This window comes from Artemia franciscana, chromosome 8 (assembly GCF_032884065.1).
Source record: "Artemia franciscana chromosome 8, ASM3288406v1, whole genome shotgun sequence".
Lineage (NCBI taxonomy): Eukaryota > Metazoa > Arthropoda > Branchiopoda > Anostraca > Artemiidae > Artemia > Artemia franciscana.
Window position 1 is genome coordinate 47,359,462 of NC_088870.1, and position 22,602 is coordinate 47,382,063.

Here is a 22,602-nt window from a genome sequence, read left to right on the forward strand (position 1 = left end):
TTTCTGTTCGTTTTAAGTTTTAATGTCGCTCCTTACTTTCATTTAAAAAAACTTGTTTTTTTTTATTTAATTTCTGAAAGTTTTTGAATTAATGCATGTCTGATTTTGGCTCTCCGTACATAAATTACTAAAATGAAATTTGCATATTAATTCTTTTTTTGGCTAAATGGCTTTCTCTTAGTTTTGATCAGACGATTTTGAGAAATAAGGGGTGGGGAAGGAGGTCTAGTTGCCCTCCAATTTTTCGGTTACTCAAAAAGGCAACTAGATCTTTTAATTTTTAGCGAACGTTTTTATTAGTAAAAGAAACGTAACTTAAGAATTAACTTACGTAACAAACGTACATAACTTACGTAACTTACGATACGTTTTATCCCAATTCTTTAAGAATGACCCCTGAATCAGAAAGACCGTAGAATAAATAGTTGAAATTATTTAAAAATTTTTTAGCATAAAGAGCGAAGTATTTATCTCCTCCTAAATACCTCGCTCTTTATGCTAAAGCATTTTTAGAACCCTTCATATGCGTAATAATCTCTGTTCGTTTTAAGTTTTAATGCTTCTCCTTACTTTCAATTGAAAAAACTTTTTCATGTTTATATTTTCATTGTTTTTTTTTATAGTAATGCTAGAAAGTCCTGCGCCCTTTTCATTGAATTTCTCTTCCCCCATGAAATACTCCTCCAAGGAAAGATCCTTCCATATAGCCCCCTCCCCTGAACTCCACACCCAAACCAAAAAAATCCCCCTGATAACGTTGGTACACTTCCCAGTATCCATTACTGTATGTAAACATTGGTCAAAGTTTGTGTCTTGCAGCCCCTCCCCCAGGGACTGTGGGGGATAAGTCATCCCCAAAGACATAGTTATTATGGTTTTCGATTATGTGGAACAAAATGGCTATCTCAAAATTTTGATCCGTTGACTTTGGGAAAAAAATGAGCGTGGGAGGGGGCCGAGGTGCCCTCCAATTTTTTTGGTCACTTAAAAAGGGCACTAGCACTTTTCATTTCCGTTAGAATGAGCCCTCTTGCAACACTCTAGGACCACTTGGTCGATACGATGACCCCTGGGAAAAAAAAACAAATAAACACGCACCCGTGATTTGTCTTCTGGCAAAAAATACGAAATTTCACATTTTTGTCGATTGGACCTTGAAATTTTTTCTATAGGGTTCTCTGATACGCTGAATGCGATGGTGTAATTTTCGTTAAGATCCTATGACTTTTAGGGGGTGTTACTCCCTATTTTCCAAAATAAGGCAAATTTTCTCAGGCTCGTAACTTTTGATGACAAAGACTAAATTTGATGAAACTTATATATTTAAAATCAGCATAAAAATCCAATTCTTTTGATATATCTTTTAGTATCGAAATTCTGTTTTTTAGAGTTTCGTTTACTATTGAGCCGGGTCACTCCTTACTACAGTTCGTTACCACGAACTGTTTGATTAATGCCTTGTCTATGTCTCTTTTATGCTGTTGTAACAGTTTTTCTAGATTCTGATGGGTCCTGCCGACATAGTAATTTCCACTATCACAGGGTATTTGATAAACCGCTCTTTGGCGAGTAAATGGGATCTAAGCGAGTAGTTTTTACTAATAATTTTAAAATCATTAATTTCTTAAATTCTGGTAAAGATAAGACATTGTTTCTATTTTGTATTTGTTTGTTATGGAAAGGCAGTGTGGTCTTCGTCGCTATTTACTACTATTTCTAACTACTAACTGCAGCAAAAAGCCACCTGGGGCCAATACGACTACTTACGCTCCTCCTCCATCCTGATCTGTTCAAAGCGTCCCTCTTTACACCCTTTCTCTAATTCTCTTTACAGAGAATTTTTTCTCTGATACGCTGAGCACGATGGTGTAATTTTTGTTAAGATCCTATGACTTTTAGGGGGTGTTACCCCCTATTTTCCAAAATAAGGCAAATTTTCTCAGGCTCGTAACTTTTGATGACAAAGACTAAATTTGATGAAATTTATATATTTAAAATCAGCATAAAAATCCAATTCTTTTGATATATGTTTTAGTATCGAAATTCCGTTTTTTTGAGTTTCGTTTACTATTGAGCCGGGTCGCTCCTTACTACAGTTCGTTACCACGAACTGTTTGATAAGAAGGTAGACACACATTAAATACAATTAAAAAGAAATCACTGAACAAAATAGGACTTAGTGCTTATAATAAGATTTTTAACATAACTAGATAGGTTAAACCGACTGTAGTTTGATGATTGTAGTCGGTTGAGAGTAGGGTGAATGGATCTACTCTGGGAATTGATTAATGTTTTTTTTTACTTCTAATACCTAATTGAAAAACCATTGGTTTTTCAAACTCTCTTATTTGTAACTGTAACACCTAATGAGCGCAGATAACGCCCTATTCTTTATGCTTTTAGATTCATGTGCAAACATATCAAACGGTTTGTGGCAACAAACAATAAGAATTGAGTGACAAGGCTTAATAGTAGCCAAAACTAAATTAAATAAAAAAAACTAATTTTTTTAGCTGAAAGTAAGGAGCGACATTAAAACTTAAAACGAACAGAAATTATTCTGTATATGAAATGAGTTGTCCCCTCCGCAATCCTTCGCTCTTTACGCTAAAGTTTGACTCTTTACCACAATTCTACCTTTTAAAACAATTAAAAGCTTTAGCGTAAAGAGCAAGGGATTGCGGAGGGGACAACCCATTTCATATACAGAATAATTCATATTCGGAATAATTTCTGTTCGTTTTAAGTTTTAATGTCGCTCCTTACTTTCAGCTAAAAAAATTAGTTTTTTTTTATTCAATTTATCTTAAAGATTGGTAACGCAAGTACTTCTTTCAGAAGGCATGCTTCATGAATAATTTTGTCCTTTGATAGATAAATTTTGTAATCTCAAAGAGCTTCAATATCTCAAAGGAGCTTCAACAATTTCGATGCCTTTCGTTTCAACAGCTTTGAAAAAAACCTCAGGACTGTCTTTTACATTAGCTTTATTAACTAAAAGGAACTTAGTAAGGTTTAAACCGGCGTTCTTGGTTACATAATATATCAGAATTTTCCCATTTTCATCTGGGGCTTTTATATCAGCTTCATTGCTTGTCAATAAAATAGCCACTTCTTCCTGTTTATTTATAAATGTAATCTGTAAGGGGTTAAACCTTTTCCGTTCCCGCTACGACCAAATAGTGCATTAACATTAGCACCATACTTTAAAAACTCTTCAACAATCTTGAAATATCCTTTTTGACGTATGAAAACAAGAAAGGAAATAATAAATGAAAAGGAAAAAATCAAATAGGGGAAAAACGAGGATTTTGTGAGCCAGTAGCAAAATATCAAAAACAAGCCAATATTTCGACAAGGACCTCCGCCAAGTCGTTCTCAGTGCTAAAAAAAATAAGAAAGAGGCATAATCTGATTTTTCAATAGCAGAATGCAACAACTCTATGTTTTGTCTGCTAGTCCATCTGTCCCTACGGGTTTGAAAATCACCACTGAGTCGCCTCAAATCCTAAGTCACCCTGAAACAGCCATAGGGCTTGAATCAGGCATATTAACATATATGTGGTCGTCACCCTCATCTATTGGCTCTGAATATATGGTAAGACCAGTACTACTCGTTCATAGTACTGTCAGCCATTCGAACAAACCTATACCTTATACTTCTACCCCGTTAAATCTACACCTACTATCCACTCCGTTCGACCAACTAACCCTTCTGACTCCGCAAGTCAGCACCATTCCATACAGTTATCAACTTTTTAGTGATTCATTTTACGAACTCTGCTTCCAACCATTGTCCAGCACAGCTTATCCCCCCTCCCCAAAAATGTCCCCTAATGTCAACAGCTCCTGCTTGATTTTCAAGATCTTCCAGTAGATATATCGCTATCCCCCTCGTCCATTGCTAGTGAAAGTTATGCCGAGCCTTTCATTCCCTTCCGTCTTTCCAAAAGAAGTCGGTGTCCACCTAACAGATAAAACCCTAATTGGTAGCTAGAATATCTAAATTAAAGTAAAAAATTTGGATCTATCAGTTTATATACCTCCAGGCAAGATACTGAGCTGTTAGCTATCAACCCCTTTCCCATCCTATTAGAGGAGTCAAGTCATTAAGCCAAAAGTGTTAATCGGATAGTGTTATTGTTATGTTTGTTGTGTATATATATGTATATTCGTTATGTTCGTACCATGTAGAGTTATTTTGATGTTTTTTTCCCGCTCTGATCTATCCATCATTTGGATTTTGGTTGCCACCTTGATTGACCTCGGTAATAATTTTTTTTTATAATTTTAATGGTTGATAGGTCACCATCTGTGGGATACTATTTTCTCTTTTGGCTTCCTTAGTCCCTTGGCTCCTTGTCCCTTGTTTTCGGTTCCTTGTGTCTCTCCATGGTTGGTTTCTTGGTTTAAATCTATTTAAAAGTAAACAAATTATGTTGCAAAGGCGTGACCCCACCCAGTCAGACGCATGCATTATCTCTTGACAAGTCCGTGGCATCCACCCTATAATTAATATTTTGCAATTTAAAATTTTAATTAATATTGTTTTGATTATTTTTTGAAGGGCCCTGGTTTTGATCATTGAAGGCAGACATATTGTTAGATGGTCCAAATAATAACAAATTGTCTTTGCTCACATTAGGTTCACTTTATTTTCCTTTTTTCGGAATGAGTGTTCCCTTGCCTAAATCTTATGTATTGGATGAATGGCTAGTTAGTATGTTGCTGGACCAAATTCTTACAACGGCTATCTATGGCTGGGAGATCACCAATTATTTCCCTTTTCTGAAAAAAAAATTGGATCTGGACCATGGGCAGCGAGCTAAGCATGCCAAGTGTGGTCAGCGTTCAAATACTGAATATGGAAGGCTAAATATCCGTTAACCATGTTTAGTCTACACGGGCCAGGAGCCACTATTATGGTAGCCTTCTGAATTAGGGTAAGTGAGTAAGAATTACGGGGTTGTGATGTAGCAATCTAGAATCCATGCTGTTTATCGAGGCCTGTGAATTTAAGGTAAAATCAGGAATTTAGAAAATAAAAGCCATTACAATAGTTTGGTTAGAATACAAAGTAAATATTTTTGAAGAATTAGGCATATTATTCCATTTTCCCAGCATTTCATAGGATGAGTTTTTTCAGAAATTCTTACCATAGATAGCTCTCAGTGTGCCAGACACCCAATGCCTTTCAATTCAATTTTAATTCAATTTATTCAAAAAGAAAAGAAAACACATAACAACAATAATAATAAAGATCCTAGAAGCGAACTTGTTAAGGATCAAAACAACAAAAATTGAAAATGAAGAAAAGAGAGAAAAAAAAGAGAAAACAAGGGTAATTAAAGCAAATTGAATAAACATTTAGAGAAACATAATATCAAGATTTTAGTACATTGTTATATAGCGTCCGAAAACTTGTGGATAGCTCGACACTGGAGGGTATTAAATTCCATTGAATTATATATTTATAAATTGGGGATCGCTGGGCGGAACTAGAGATACACCTGGGGACAATGAAGGAACGGTTGGATGAACGGAGACAGTGGCCTTCAGAATTATTACTATTAAAATAAGATAATAAGTGGGGAGGAAGAGTTTTATGGTAAGTGGAGTATGCAAGGGATAGATTTAATTTTTTGATGATTTGTTCAAAAGGGATAATACCAAAATGGGAGTACAAGTCCTTGGTGGGGTATAGTCGTGGAAACCGAAAAACTGCTTTGACGGCACGGTTTTGAGCAGATTTTAATTTATTGGTAACTGAAGGATAAGTATTGCCCCATACAGATCCGCAGTATGAGATATATGGGTAAATAAAAGAATAATAAAGGGTGACAAGGATATCGGGAGGAAGAAAATAATTCACACGATTAATCATACTTACCTGTCGCAAAATTATGGCTCTGATATAGGACACATGTATTGCAAATGATAGTCCTTAGTCTATGTGGAGACCAGGAAACTTGGCAACTTCGACCTGCGGGAGGAGATTGGTAGAATATTTTAGGCCAAGTGCTGGCTGAGCTTCATTTTTTTGTAAGGGGTTCAAAATAATACCACCTGACTTTTCTTGCTGTTAATGGTCATGCAGTTAACGAGACACCACTCCTGTACTCTATTCAAAAGGGTTTGAGTAGAGGTGACAATGGATGGTAAATTAGGACCGGTGATGAAAAAGTTGCTATCGTCAGCAAAAAGTACTGGGTGCACTGATGGACCCAGGTCCGTAATCAAATCATTAATATAAAGGAGAAAAAGTATTGGACCAAGAACAAAGCCCTGTGGGACGCCCCTTCGGACAGGTAGGGGATGTGAAGTCACCCCGCCCAGTCTCACACTCTGTACTCTACCAGAGAGATAAGAGCCGAAGCATGAGAAAGGAACTCCGCGAATCCCTAAGTTATTGAGTTTACTTAATAAAACACTGTGGTCAACCATGTCAAAGGCTTTTGAAAAATCCAGAAATAAGCTCAATACAGTATTTTTAAGGTCAAGTTGGGAACGTATAAACTGTGTGGCGTCTATTAGTGCATGAGCAGTTGAAAATTTGGCACGGAAGCCATAATGATGAAGAAAAATCAACGAATCTGATGAATAATTCCAAAATACAAAGGGAGAAAGAAGTCGGAATATAATATTCTCGAGCACCTTAGATATAACTGGGAGAAGTGAGATTGGACGATAATTGCTTATCTCTGACAGATCGCCTTTTTTATGAATCGGGATAACAATTGCTGATTTAAATATTTCTGTCCTAGACAGGTTTGCTATGTGCACAATGGATTCACAAATATAGGAAGATATGGTCCTAAGAAGCTTATTACTTATGCCAAAGAAGTCAGGTCTACTGCTATTAGAAAGAGATTCGATAACTTGAAGAACCTCTTTGCGATCAGTTGGAGAGAAAAACATGGATCTGGGATTCTTGCTAGGGTGTACTGACTGTGAGAAGGAACAGGAGTAAGCATTTGGAATATTAGTGAAATAATTATTAAAAGCTTGCGGTACTGAAATTGGGTCAATTAATCTGCCACTGATGTCCCTAAGGCTAATAGGAACAGATCTTGAATTCCTTTTTTGTGAAAGAATTTCATTTATTTTAGACCAAGTTTTTTGCAAGTTCCCTTTGCAGTGAGAGATTTTTGAATAATAATAATTTTTCTTTGCTTCCCGGATGAGTTTGGTATATAAGTTTTTGTATTTTTCATAATTAGTCAGGTCAATAACGCTACTGGTTTTGCAAGTTAACTTATATAGGTCATTTTTTCGGTACGATCTGGAAAGGTTGAACTGATAAGATCACTCAATCCCTGTGTATAACTACTTGTGGCTGGATTAACATCCTGACAATCCAAAATCTTGGACCAGTCGAAGAATTTCAAACAATCCGTGAACCGGTTCATATTCACAGTATTATATATTCTATTAGATGTAGGGGTATTAGTTATACGGGGTTGAGTAGCTGATGGGGAGGGTAAGGAAAGATAGATTGGAAAGTGATCTGACAGGTCAGAAAATATTATATTGGAGGACAGGTGGTTTCCCAGGGAAGTGGATACAAAAATGTTATCAATTAAAGCAGCGGTAGACCTCATAGGATCAACTCTAGAAGGAAAAAGAATTGTGGGAAGAAGACCACTTGAGGTAAATGTTCCAAAGAAGGTATCACAATCATTGTTATAGCTAACATTTAATAAATTACAATTAAAGTCCCCAAAAACTATTGCCTTCTTTTGTGGTAAATTAATAAAACTAGAAAATCACCAAACATATTACAAAAGAAAGGTGTCAGAAATGAGGGTGGTTTATAAAATAACGAAAAAATAAAAGAATTCCCGTCTACACTTATGTCGACGATTATTGAACAAATGCATCTATTATTTATAGGTTGTGAGAACAAAAATTCACAGTCTAATAGTCTGGTGAATTTTAGACTTGATCGGATGTAAAGAGAAATGCCACCAGAGGACTTGGTTAATTTTCTTTCAATATGAATAGCTTGAAAGCCAGTGAGGGAAAATTAATCAGTATCATAAATTTCTGAAAGCCACGTCTCCGTTATTCCAATTACGTCGAAAGGGGAGTAACCATTTGTTAAAATTATATCTTTAAAATTAGCCCACTTATCCCGTATGCTTCTGATATTAAAGCAAATTACATTAAGTTTGGTCTCTTCCATTAGCTTAGGTTTCACATTTTTCACAAAATCAAAAGTGTCGAGATATTCACAGTTAATTTGGTTTAAAGGACTATCGGGGCTAGCTAAGGTGTTGGTGGACAGATTATTTTGGTCATCGTAATAATTCAAAAAAACATTATTGCATAGTGATAAATTAGTAAGAATCGTAAAATCTTGTGCAGTACTTGTACTTGTGTTTGTTTGACAGTTCATTTCTTAAGCAGTAGTTTCTGTGCTTCTGGACATTTATACGAATAACAGGGGTGGTCGGAGGAGCCACAGAGAGCACATTTCATGACAAGTTGACACGGGTTTTCTTTGGATTTCTAGTGGTCACCAGCGCATTTAGAGCATCTCAGGGAAGCTTTACAGTTATTTGCAGTATGGCCGTAGCACTGGCATTTGTAGCTCTGGGTAGGCAAAAACTTGTACTCAGTTATGGGTAGACGCTCGTAACCAATAACAAGGGGATTCTCAGTGGCATACTCTAGGTGGTCACGTGACTCAAACTTTAATCGAAAAGGCCTCGTACTTCCTAACTGAAAATCTTCTGCACAGTTATTAGCGAGATCGCATAGGTCACTTTTATATGTTCCGTCAGGCACTCGGCGTACTATACCGAAAAAGGCAGGACTCTTCACTTTAGCATTAATGGATTGGTCTCCTTTGCTTAATGCATCTACCAAAGTATTGGTAGCACCCTTGTCCGACAGAACTACTTGCCATGCATCCCTCCTAGGCCTCAAAACAACTATGCTTGAACTGACACCCCCACAAGCTTTATCCAAGAAATCTTTTCGAGCGTCAGGATTGTTCAAATTTTTTGGAGGATTTTTCACAATAACTGAATAGGACGGTTTTGCGGGTGGGGGAGGTTTCATTTCAGGAATAGTTTGCACGACTGACCTGGCTTTATGGTGCTCAGAGAAGCTTTTAAATTCCATATAGAGTTCATTAACCTTTTGAGTCAACGTAGCTGTTGTCTCCCTTGGCACACATGGGACCTGATCTGGCTCGAAAATCAGATACTGAGGTAGGCTGATCTTTTTCTCGTCACAAAGATCAAAGGCTCGAACCATATCGCTTACATTATCAGTCACTTTGGAGCGCTCAGTTACCCTAGTAATAGAGGCGTCAGCCCACAAAATCTTCTTTGCTTCAATTAACATCTCTCCTTTATAAAAATCGCAAGCAGTTTGTACGATATTATCAGCTGAACAACCTGCATTTCTAGCCCGTGAAATAAAATTCAACACGGGATTCAAGACAAGTCTTTCACCTGGCATCATCCGGTGAAATGATCAAATTTTATCAAAATTCGTGGGCGGAGCCACAATAGTTGCCAGTAAGGGCAATAGCAAATCAGGTAGCAATATTCAGAAGATGTATATTCACAAGTTCCGTACACAAGTTTAATTATCCAAAATATCCAATTATTCAAAGCAAATTGTTCACAGCGCTATACAGCACTTTACACAACTTCAGTAGTTGCGAACACGATTTTAATTATCCAATTATCAAAAGTAAATTGTTCACAGCACTATACAGCATTTTACATAATTTCAATAGTTGCGCAATGAAATAAATATCCAAACAATAATACTCTGTAAATTGACCAACCAATATAAACTGGTTTTGATCCATATAGGTCAAAGACTGAATGAAGACTGTAACATATGAAATGAAGACTGAATGAAGTATGAACATAGTAAGCCTTGCTTACTATGTTCATACTGCTACTACAACTAAAAACTCACTGCAGCACCATGCCACCTAAGGTCAAAAATAGCTACGCAGACTCCTATTCCATACCAATTAATTCAAGACATCATTCGTTTCACCTTTCAAGGAAGTACCTGTTTCCCCTGAATCTTTCCTTATGATATCCTCCCAACCCAATTGATGACAACCTACTTTTCTTAAGGCGCTTAACGGTTGGCCGACAAGGATGATATTCAGACATCAATAAAAACAAAAAATATTCACTTTGTTTGATACTATCGTCTCTTTCTATCAATGCGAGATTAGTTTTCTTCGTCAAATTGTGGATCATAAAAAAGTTTTTCACTTGAAAGAACATGACTTTTGTCACTATACTTTTTCAAAACTCATTGGAACAAGGAATTCATATTATTTATTCTTCACACATGAATGACAAAATATAAAAGATTCATGAAAATATTGAAAATAAAGACACATACACGAATAAGTAAACGAAGACAAATAATTTGTAGCAGTGTATGGTGAAAACTTTAACTAACTGTCTTTTATTTCAATGTGAAACTTAAATATGATTCTATAAAAATAAAAACTATAAACACTATTGATATTTCTAGAGGTAGAAAACAGGAGATATAGAAACTCTCCTGCCTGAAGGTCATGGCAACAAAACACAAAAATATACACAAAGACATAAGAAGGCACCTAATGCAATAAAACACAGTACTTACCAACCAAAGGAAACGAAAAACTTTTTAACAAATCCAACCAGAGCATCTTCTTGGAATTCTATGATCTTCTTGAATCCATCCAGTCGATCTGGCCCTACCTCTTGCAGATATCAAGCTAATTCCTGAACTAATACCAAGCCAAGGGTTTTAGTGAATGTTCTAAAAAAATACTTAGTACTTCGCTTTTCTAAAAAAATAATATTCAGAATCTTGGGTATTAAGTTCGTAGTCACAATGTTTCAAAAAATAATATAGAACACTAAATTATATTACATACAACACCATACAGGCTCCTGATCCCTTGTTATTCTTCAATCCTTTTAGTGTTGTCTTCAACCTCACCGCGCAAACTACTCCTTCTTGTATATAATTATATTATTTGTAGTGTATCAGCCACACTCAGCTTAGTCAGAATAAAACATAAGTTTTGGAATAGAACCTCTACCTATTAGGCTATGACAAAAGAAAACTCAACAAAAAAAAGTATATTCATTGCCAAATTTGTCAATATATTGCCAAATTTGTTAATATATTTCAAATTTGTCAATATATTGCTTCCCCCACCGTAAATGAACCTGTTAGAACCTCCAACAGGTTGAACCCAACCCACCGTGAATTAGCATGAGAGGGTGGACTCTAGTTCAGCATTGTGGAGTGATATGCATGAGAGGAAAATTTTCATGTAAGTCAACTCGTAGTCAACCTGCGATTGTTCCCCAGCGAGAACTTCCAACCGGTACGACTCTAGTTCGGCATTGTGAAGGGACACGTTTGCACGGAGCATAAATGGGAGACAGTAACAGCGGCCATCAAAGGGGTAAAATTAACCTTGACTGGGCTGCCCACTTAATTCGACAATCTGTCTTGGCTTTTTTCTACAATTGGCCATGACTTTGACGACTTTCAAGCTCCTGGCACTCCATGAGGAAATGAACTAAATTATTATCCTCTTTTCTGCAATGTTTGAATAAAGTTTGAATGTTTGAATAAAGAATAGTAGTATCCCTTACACAAATACTATGGCAGCCCTATATCACTGTACTATTGGAGTTCCTAACCACTCGCATGCCTTACACAAATAAAACGACAGCCCTATCCTGCTGTAATATGGGAGTTGATAGCCCCTTATATCCATCTATACTCCTCTCACTGTGGCTATAAGATAACAACATTCCTGGAGACCTTGCATGCCCCAAGAATATTGTTGCTGTTACTGTGCCATGCCGTAAATATCGTATCTGAGTTTCCGGGGATAAAATTTATTTGTTTGATAAGTCCAAGATCTGAAATTGGTTTTGGTAGCAGTTGACGAGTCTTGTGACATAGATTATACGCTACAAGTGTCCCTATATGTAAGAATTTTGTCTCATTTAGGCCCTAGAGATAAGTCTTAAGATTATTGCCACTCAAAGATCAGACGCGTGAAAAGAAATAATGCAAGTGCTGTAATTGACAGCCCTGTCAATTACAGAAACTGTGTCAATTTCAACAGATGGAAGCCACAAGCATGACTGGTTTAAAAAAGGGGTTTGTTACTATTTCAAAAGAAAAATTTAATCCCGAGATAATTGTTTACCGTTGTATCATTAACCAAGAAGCGCATTGTGCGGAACAAATTTTTGGATTAAATGTGTAAAGTTATGGAATTAGTTATCCGCCTTCCATTTCAGTTAAAATTCTCAGTTATCGCCAACTCAAAGAATTTGATTCAAAATGGAGAATGAGTACACTGACACTGCTTTCTTACAATTCAAGTTGTTTATTAAGAGCAACGGTTTTAAAACTTGTTTTCTGGGTTTTTTTTTGGAAATTAATGTAGTTTTTCTTGAAAAGGCTGTCCACTATCGATCCACTATCGATATTCTATCGTCCACTATCGATATAACAGACGATCAGTGGATCTCAAACTTTTAATTTGTAGTAGAAGTTACGTCTCATTTGAATCAGCTTAACGGTAAAAAACAAGTGGAAGGAAACTTAATTTAATTGAGAAGTAATTATATTCGAAAACAAATTGTTCCTCTTTACTCAGAGTTTTGAAAGGAAATATTGTTTCACTTTCCGAGGTTGTTAAAGCATTTCCAAGAGAATAATTCCTCTATTGATAAACACCATTTTAAAATAATAATTTTAATAAAGCATTAAATTATTTTTACAAATTCACCTTGATGCTAAGGTAATCGATTTGAAATTTTTACCTTTAAAAATTGACACTGGTAAATTTGAATTACAATTACTGGACTTAAGAAAAAAAACTAAAAAAAAACAAGTTGATAGGGTACTCCAAATTCCAGCGTCATCGTATTGAATTGAACATACTGGAAAAGAAACAGTTTGATCTTGGCTCACCACACAAGCGGTCTATTTTGAATGACCTGAGAAGGAAGACATGATCATTTTTATTGTTTAGTATAATATTCCTGACTCTTACAATCAGCTGAAAAAGCTCACGTTTACTGTTCTTTCCTTTTTTGGTTCTATATATACATGTGAACAATCTCTTTTAAACGTGGACATTATCAACAGTAAACTGAGAAGTCGTGTTATTAATGAGAACTTTCAATCATGTATAAAATCAAAAGCCACAATAGATAAACCCGATTTACTCCAACTTTTCAAGGAAATGCAAGCAAATTATTTGCATTAATAAATATTCATCAAGTATGATATTTAGTTTGATATAGTGTGCTAAAATTTAGTGGAATAAAACTTTACTAAACAAGAAGACTTGGCTCTAATTTTTTTTATATTGCTATTATATTCATATTTGACTCTTTGGCTACGGTAATAGATTTGCCGACCACTGACTTAGGGAATTCTTCGGGAAATCTTTGAAAGAGTGCAGTTGGGCATGCTGAATTTGTTAGTTTGGTTTTCATTGGATCCAACCCTGATCTCGGACAGTCTTTCCCCCCTTTTCCCAATTTATGCAAATTTTTATCCCTAAGAATTTCTTTTAGGTAATTTTACAAATAATAAGTTTAATATACTGGAAATTACCGCTTTATATTATTCTTTATTTTTTTATTATTTTGATGACTATTTATTTTTATAAGAATTGCATACTTCAGGTTCTTGTTTCCATTGGCAAGGGTAGAGTTTGTGACCACAAGCTGTCTGACAAGGTATACAGGTCCAATGTTCTACTTAAATTTATCGATGAATTCTTTGTATTAAAATTGACTATTTGTGTAACTAATTTAAAAATTTTTTTTTACAGAAAGCAAGTTTTTTAAAGAAAAGTAAAGAGCTCCATTAAACAAAAAGTGAGCAGAAATAAAGGCAAATAGTCATGCAAGGGTAAAACTACCACAAATCACCATCTATAAATAGATGAAACCGATAACAAACACAAATTACCAGAAATAACCAAGTCAAGCTTAAAACGAGTAGAAATTAGCATGAGTAGTGCTTACATTCCTCATACTTTCTCAAGACTAGAACATCATTTGAACTGTGCTGAAACAAAAAAACAATGACAGTGGAATGTCAGTTATATTTATATATATATATATATATATATATATATATATATATATATATATATATATATATATATATATATATATATATATATATATATATATATATATATATATATATATATATATATATATAATGATATGTATTTTTTAAATTTTTCAAGAGTTTTTACTTATTAACGTCACAAAATGTAAAAATTTTAAATATATTTTGTTTTCAGTCTAAAGCACAAAAAAATAAAACATAATATTATTGTCAAAAATTGTTTCTATGATCTTTGACAACTTGGATACACTTACACACTTTTGTATTATATACATTGTAAGAGCAGAAGGAATAGTCGCACTAGCCATGAAAGTTTCAACTTAATATCCCCAGTCTTTCGACACATATTGCTGAAGCGTCTTATTGGCAACCATACACACAGTGTCTTTTGATTTAGTTTTAAAACAATATTCAGTTTTAAAGCGTAAAGGGCCGATGACATAATTGGGGGGGTGTCGATATACCCAATATCCCTAGAGACAGAGCGACTGGACCTTTCTACTATACTGAACAGAATGACTATCAAAAAATGTTTGACTGGATGTGTTTGGATTTAGTTCAACATCCACCTAAATATTCCTTGAAAGCCTCGCCTTAATTCTCTTATCTCACGCAGTAGCAATAGTTGTAATAGCATCAATAGCAGTGTGTGAATAGCACCTTTGGTTTCTTTGACATTCCCTTCAGCACACGCTGAAAGTTTAAACTTAATACCCTGATCCGTTCCTTAAGCATTTTTGATAGATAGATAGATAGATAAGTGTATTTCAAAAACCCGTGGGCCATATACACAAAAATATAAATAAATAACAAACAAGCAAGGAAATTAACAACAGTACGAACACGCACAAAAAAACAGAATTCAACGCAAAAAGTACCTAATCTAACTACAAAAGAAATTAATCATATAACAATTTTTCTTCTTATTAAAGATTTATCTATATATACTCCCACTCGAAATACTGTGGTTAGGTTACTATTTTGTAGAATACCCGGAAGCATCAAATTAATCCCATGCAAATAAATTTCTCGTAAATCCAAGAGCACCGGGCATTTCCGGAGAAAATGATCCAAGTCTTCATCATCATCTTTACAAAGGGGACAAACATACCGCCTATCAGGACCAACTATCATTTTATTTTTGTCGAACGTTTTTTGCCTGTTCTGGATTGGAAGACAATTTGCCCTAAACTGAATCCAACGACGTAGAATCATAGCCGGTAAGTTAAATTTAAAATAAACTTCCTCCCCAAAACTAGGTTTTGCCTGATTATAATGTTGCAGGGTTGTAGAATCAAAAACCAGCCCTTGCCAATGCTGAATTTCCTGACTCTCTAATATAAATCGTACCTGGCTTTCTAAATTTGTTGGTACATCACGAGAGCAAAGACCATTATTCCATAAATAAGGCATTCCTACTTTTTCTAGTAATGATTTAATTTGGGATGGCCACGAGTTTTTTAAACCACATTTCAACATCTCTTCATATGCCGCTCTTACTAGCCTATCTTCATTACTCTTAGTTAAATTCAACCAGAATCTAACCATTAAAATATACCTACGCAGCTTTAAAGAAAACAGGCCCATATCACCTTTCAGAATCTGTGAATGAGTTGTCTGATGTAGACCAAACACTCTTTTATAATACTGGAGCTGAAAGGACTCCAGTTGCTGCACCGTTTCTCCACCCCATATCTCTGCTCCATATTCTATCACGGGTAAAATTTTTGTGTTAAATATCCTTTTATGCATTTTTAGGTTTTTGATCCCCATTATCGTCGGGTTTCTAAATATAGCTGACATGGCCACCCTACCTCTCTTAATTATTTCGTCAACATGACTCCTTAGGCTTCCATTTTCCAATAAGATAAAGCCTCAATATTTTATTCTTTTACTTATAAATAGTTCCTTATTATTAAATTTAAATTTATATTTTTCATCGTCCCCAACCTTCCTTTTTTTAAAAATAACAACTTCGCTCTTTTCAGTATTCAGCCTTAACTTTTTTATATGCAAATATTCTTCTATGAGATTCAAAAGAGTCTGTAGATCTTGCGGTTTATTAGCCACCAAAGCAATATCATCTGCAAATAATAAGAGAGATAGTTTTTGAGTCCCTAGGCTATCTTTCGAAGCCCATCTATTCTCTAAAAAATTAACAACATCATTAATAAAAATATTAAACAACTTAGGTGAAAGGGTGCTGCCCTGTTTTACTCCCCGCTTAATATCAAAAAGCTTCGAAAACCTATTACCAACTTGAATGATTCCATTCACACAAGTATACATGCTCACTATCAATCTAACAAATGAATGGGGAAGGCCAATATTTAGCATGGCATCCTTCAATAACTCTCTGTCGACACTATTAAAAGCCTTATGGAGATCCAGGAATCCCACATAAAGACAAGTTTTACCCTTTCCATATTTATCTATTAATGCCTTTAAAAAAAACACACTATCTGTCGTCCCATACCCTGTCCTGAAACCTCCTTGTTTCTCATGTATTAAATTATTTTTATTTAACCAATTGGAAAGCCTGGTATCTAATATTGTCTCCAAAACCTTACTTAAAGCAGGGACAAGTGCTATTAAACGATAATTTTCATGAGCCTTCGGGTTTCCTCTCTTAAAAAGTGGTATAATCAATGATGTCTTCCAAGCGCTTGGCCATTGCCCTGACCTTAACACCTTATTATAAAGAAGAACAATTATCGGCATCAAAATGGAAAGAAAATTCTTAAATAACAATATTGGTATACAATCAACACCCGCAGCAGTACCACCTTTTAAATTCTTAAATATTGACTTAATCTCTTGGCCATTCACATCACCCACTAAATCGTAATCATGTTCTCTCATGGGATAAATAACCATCTCTGGGGTATGCGCTACCTCCTGAAGATCTGCACAAACACCTTCTAAATTATTTAGGTAATCAGGCCATGAATCAGCCTCCGGAACAGCCTGGGTATTAGCATTTCTCCTTCCACTATCATTCTTTATATAGCCCCAAAACTTTTTAAAATCTTTATTTCTAAAATCATCAGCAATATCCAGTTTCTCTTATTCTCGTACTCTTTTTTTTCTTTTTATTAAACTTTTATATTATCTTCTTTTATCTTTATATTTTGCAAATTTTAGACTTTGATCTCCCGCGCTATCAAATTCATTAAACGATTTAATAAATATTTTGCTTCTTCTTCATTAACTTGCAATTCAAGTCAAAATATCCCTCATTCTTTTTTAAGTTTTTAGCCAGGCCACATGATTCTGCACAACTGCCCATTATTTCATTTAACAGCATAATTACACTATGTGCATCTTTTTCATTGTCTTCTAACGATTTCAACTTATTTTTTACTTGTGAGTCCAAGAGCTCCCTTCTAAATGCCTCAATATCTTTATCTGTTAAATCATTTCTAATTCATTTTCTAAACCTATTTTTCTATAATCCGCATTATAGAAATTTCTTACTCGTGAACCGTTGTTCGCAAACTGCCCAATCTTTACCTCAAGCATAATAGCTCTATGATCAGATCCAACTAAATCTAATACTCCCATATTTATTGATTCAGGTACAAATTGCGTATTAATTAGCACATAATCTACAACACTTGGAGTTGGACCCGAAAGGCAAGTGAACTCGCCCCTGCCCTGATCATTCCCAAACCTACCATTCGCAATCATCAGACCATGTTCCCCACAAAACGCCAGGAGCTTTCTTCCCCATACATTTATTTTTCTTTCTTCATCCTTGTTGCTTCGTGGTATTCTACAACAAATTGGGACAAAATCACCTAAATCTGGGATCAACACATCTGGGATCTCAGCCTCCAGGCCGGTATAAGCATTGAAATCCCCCATTAACACAAAATCCAGATTTTTATAACTTTCTTGTATTAACGAAAATTCTTCTCCTAAAATTTCTCAAGTATTTTCTCAATTGTACGAACTATTCTGTGGAGGTATATACACTACACCCAAAATTAATTTCTTCCCACATTTCAAATAAATAGACAGCCAAAGCAAGTTTTCAGATCTACTAGTAATTCTCTCATAGCCGTCAATAGCAGATGCTTTAACCAAAACCAAAATGCCACCATAACGTCTATTATTTCTTGCTACATTACGCACGGTCTGTTCAACGAAATACCCGGGGAGAGGTGATATAGCAGAACAATCGTTCCATGTTTCAATAAGCGAAATCACATCAAACGAAAATAAATCGTCATATAAATAGGTCAACTTATCACGTAATCCTTGTATGTTCCATGACACTAGACTCAGTATATGGCCCTCTATATCCTATGTTTCTACGCCTTCTGTTAGCACGTTAACATCACTAGCCTTTGGTCGAGATTGCTCGTTACTAGTCTTAGTTTGGGGAAAGGCAACATGATAATACTCACGAGTGTGGTTATTTATATCCGCTAACTCACTCCGGTGTTTATTGTCATAAAAATAACGTGAAAAACTGCCACGATGTCTTTCATTAAACTTCTTTCTTGGCGAATGGCTTCCTTTGGGTGCTACATTACGAGTACCTGGTCGAAACAAGTCATTTGGGCTGACAATAGCACTAGCAGGTCTTTTAGCTGTCGATACTGCCTGAGGAGTGCTGGTTGATGGTACTAATGTCTCAGTATCAGTATCACTGGCATCACTAACTAGCCTCATCGGAATATTATTGGGATCATTTGGGAGCCTAGCACTAAAGGGTGGACCAGAATTTTGTACTGGCTTCAAATTACGCTTAATCTCGACTATTGAATTTCAATCATACCTGAATATTCGGCCTTCGATGAATAGTTTGTCACCTCGTAATTTTGCATCACGGCCATCATTTTGCGCAGCAGTCAACATTTCCTTTAAATGTTTACGGGCCTCCCTTTGTATAGCTGTGTAATCCGGAGCCACCGACTAACCAAACCTTCTTAATACGGAGCTGTTTCTTAAAATATAGTCTCTGATTTCAACCGAGTTTAGCTTTACTAATATCGGCCCTGATTTCAATCTAAAAATGTCACGTATATCACTTCGATTTATTCCGAGAGACGGCATAGTACGATTTAATAACCCCGTTATTTCTTGCTTCAGAGTATAATCGCCGAGTTTTTGAGGGGTGTAATTATAGAAGATTAAATTCGTTCTTTTCTGCTCTGCTTCGAGCTTGTTGGCTCGTTCATAAGAGATTGCTAGGTTAGATTTCACATTTTCCAGCTTTTTTTAATTTCATCATTTGTCTTAGCATTGTTAGATAACTGCGTAATAATGTTACTTAACTGTACTTGTATGGCATCAATGCTATCTGAAAGTTCAGGAATCGTATTAACTTTCTGCGAAAGCACCGGTAATAAATCCAGTTTCAAAATAATTTCTTGCAAGAACTGGGCACTTTGCATTTTCTCGGCCTCTCGTGTTTGGAATGCCATTTACACCCTTATAAACTTATCAAAGTGCAAAATGTAACTTTATCACTCCTTGATTTGATCCAGTATCGTTGATATTTAGATATGTCCTCTTAAAAACCGATGCGAACACAGCGTGTTTTGATTTATTTCCATACAGTTTCAATGTTCCCAAATTTTTGCTTTAATGGCCTTAGTTTTAGTATCAGCCGTAGTGGTAGTAGCAATAGATTTAATAGTTGTAGCCTTAGCTTTAGTGCCAGAAGTAGTAGTAGAAGTAGTAATAATAGCAATAAGACTATTAGTATGAGTAAAATCAGTAATAGTAGCAGTAGTAGCAGTATGAGTAGAAGCTCTAGTATTAGGATGCAAATATTTTCTTTTGGCTAGTTCAACATCCCCCATAACAAGCCTTGTTAGTTTCAACTTCATACTTCAAACTGTTCATAATATATATTTGCTATGTCATTTTGACGGCATGCATTCAGACGGCATGTTGTGATTAAGTTCACACCCCCCCCCCCCTAAAAAAATCCCTAATTATTTCATCTTCGTATCCTTATGTGTAGATATCATAGTATAGTAGTATCAAATGTAATAGCGAAAGTACTAGTCACAACAGAAGTATTAACGTATTACCTTTACAGAATACAGCAGTGATATAAGTATCTAGCAGTAACGTGCACATATTGCATTTTGGACCGAAGATTTCCCCTTTTAGCATTCTCTAAATGCTCCAACTTAATAACCAAATCAATTCTTGGGATCCACTCTTTTGACAAATTGCTTGCAAATAACATCTTTTGATTTAGTTAAGATTTTACCTCAATATTGTAAATGAAATAGTGCGGTACTAGTAATGGTAGTTGTAGCAGTAGTGGTAGTAGTAATGATGGTATGCAAATATCCCAGTTATGATCACCTCGCTTATTATTTCCTTAAAGTTCTAAATTGATATACTCAGTTTTAATTGATATACTCAATTTGGTATACTCCCTTTGGATGATCCATAGGCTATAAATATAATGTGTTTTGATTTAGTTCAGCACTCTCGTCAACAATCTCTGAAAGGCTCACCTGAATCCCCTTCGTATTTTTCGGAAAATAAAATTTAAACATGCATACCTTTCTCAATAACATATACTATACGTAAATCTTGAATGACTTGCCAAATTTACAAAAGTTATTTGGAGAACTGCAGGGAGATTGACATCCCCAAAGACATGATTACTGGACATTTCAATAATGCTGAACAGAATAATACTCTTAAAACTTCGATTGGATGCGTTTCAGGGAATGATAGCCTTGTGGGGGAAGAGTTGGTTGCCCCCTTTTCACTTTTGACGCTTTAAAAGGGCACTAGATCTTCCAACTTTCTTTCGAATGAGCCCCATCTGATTCGAAGTTGATATGACCATCCGTTCCATATGAACCTAATATGGCCGGCTCTGAACTTGCACCTCTTGCCCCTGAGCTCAGAAGAATCGCGTCCACCCTGAAGGCACTGCTACACCTTTTTTAGACTATATGAAGAAAGTGGCTATCTTATAATTTTGATAGGAAGCGTTTGGGAAAAGAAAAAACAGTGTTTGAGGAATGGGGATCTAGTGAGCCTCCATTAATTTTGACGCTTAAAAGGCAACTAGAACTTCAAAGTTCAAATCCAATGAACCTTCTCTAATGTTGGCATAACCCCCCTTCCATAAAATACTTAATGGCCTCCTGAGCTTAGCTTACAACCCTTCCCCCCAGATTCTGGGGTTTTTTGAACCCCAGAGGCATTTTTATGTGATCTTTGGACTATTTTTGAGCAAATCTTGAACTATATTTGACTATCTCCAAATTTCCATCGAATGCGTATAGCAGAAATAGACCTTAAGGGCTGTTAAGTTATGCCTTTTAAAAAAGACACTAGAACTTCTGATTTTCAATCCAATGAGCCCCCCTCCAAGGCTTATACGACCATCCTTTCCATCTAAACCTTAAATGCACCAAGGGCATAGCCTACAACCCTTGCCCAGAGGGCTGAGTGGGGTGGTTGTTCTCTGAAAATACATAATTACCGGGCCTACTACTACAGAGAGCAAAATGGCTATCTCAAAATTGAGTTTGATATATTCGGAGAAATGATAGACGTATGGAAGAGGGTCAGGTTGCCTTTAAATCACTTTGACAATTAAAGCAAGTACTAAATATTGAAATTTCCAATCAAATCATTCTCTTTCCAAGTTTCTACGACAAAGTCGCCATTTGAATATTGGTATAAGCTTCTTTAAGAAACAAATTAAAGTCTAGGGGTCAGCAAGCAGGAAAATGAAGAAAAAAAGTAGGAAACCAGGAAAGAAGCAGGTGACAGAATTATTATTGAGGATATGTTTGTTTTAAATTCCACATTGACCTTGACTTTGAATTGAAAAGGCTAATTTCTTATTTAACTACCAAGGGAGATATGCCATTTTCAGGAATTTTTAAATGTATGTTAAAAGTCCTGAAAGATTTTATCTCAATATTGTAAATAGAGTAGCGTGGTGCTAGAAGTGGTAGGTCAATGTCATAGTTACAAGAATGTGGGTCTATTTGTTTGTTGTTATTTTTTGTTGTTTTTTTTTCGATAGGATTGAAGCTATTGAAACAATTTAGTAGAAAATTGAGGGAGGGAGATTTTCTGACGAAGATATTTATTCTAATGATCTTTCTTGTGGAAAAAACAAGGTTGTCATCTATAAAGAAACAAAAGTTTTCAAGTCCGATAATTTGAAAACATCATTTATATTTTGGAACAAGTGTTTTGGCCTATCATAATCAACTTGCAACCGAGCGGTCAAGACTATTTACTTGGTATGGTAGTATTGAACGATGTAAAAGGTGGCTTTTCTAAGACCCAACTAGATTAATTTTCTTGGGTGTCAGATGAGTTATTTTGAACACACACATTGGACGGTTTTTCCCTGAATTTGGTTTTTTCCTGTTTCATTCCACTTTAATTCCGGTTTCATTTTCATAGGATTCCCCTACTGACTGATGAACT

The 22,602-nt window shown here is 35.5% G+C and overlaps 2 long non-coding RNA genes across 5 annotated transcripts in view; one reads left to right on the forward strand and one right to left on the reverse strand.

Annotated features, from left to right (window-relative positions):
• Positions 1-22,602, forward strand: part of LOC136030500 (uncharacterized) — a 54,596-nt gene that overhangs the window by 15,827 nt on the left and 16,167 nt on the right. The gene's annotated exons all lie outside the window — the stretch shown is intronic.
• LOC136030499 (uncharacterized) overlaps positions 1-22,602 on the reverse strand; it is a 105,991-nt gene that overhangs the window by 12,987 nt on the left and 70,402 nt on the right. Inside the window, exon 7 of one of the 4 annotated variants that reach the window (XR_010618300.1) lies at positions 10,658-10,794. The exons of 2 other annotated variants lie outside the window; for them this stretch is intronic. This is a non-coding gene — a long non-coding RNA (uncharacterized LOC136030499). Of the gene's footprint in view, positions 1-10,657; positions 10,795-12,871; positions 13,011-22,602 lie in introns of those variants that run through there. One more of the 4 variants, XR_010618298.1, reaches the window with a different exon arrangement.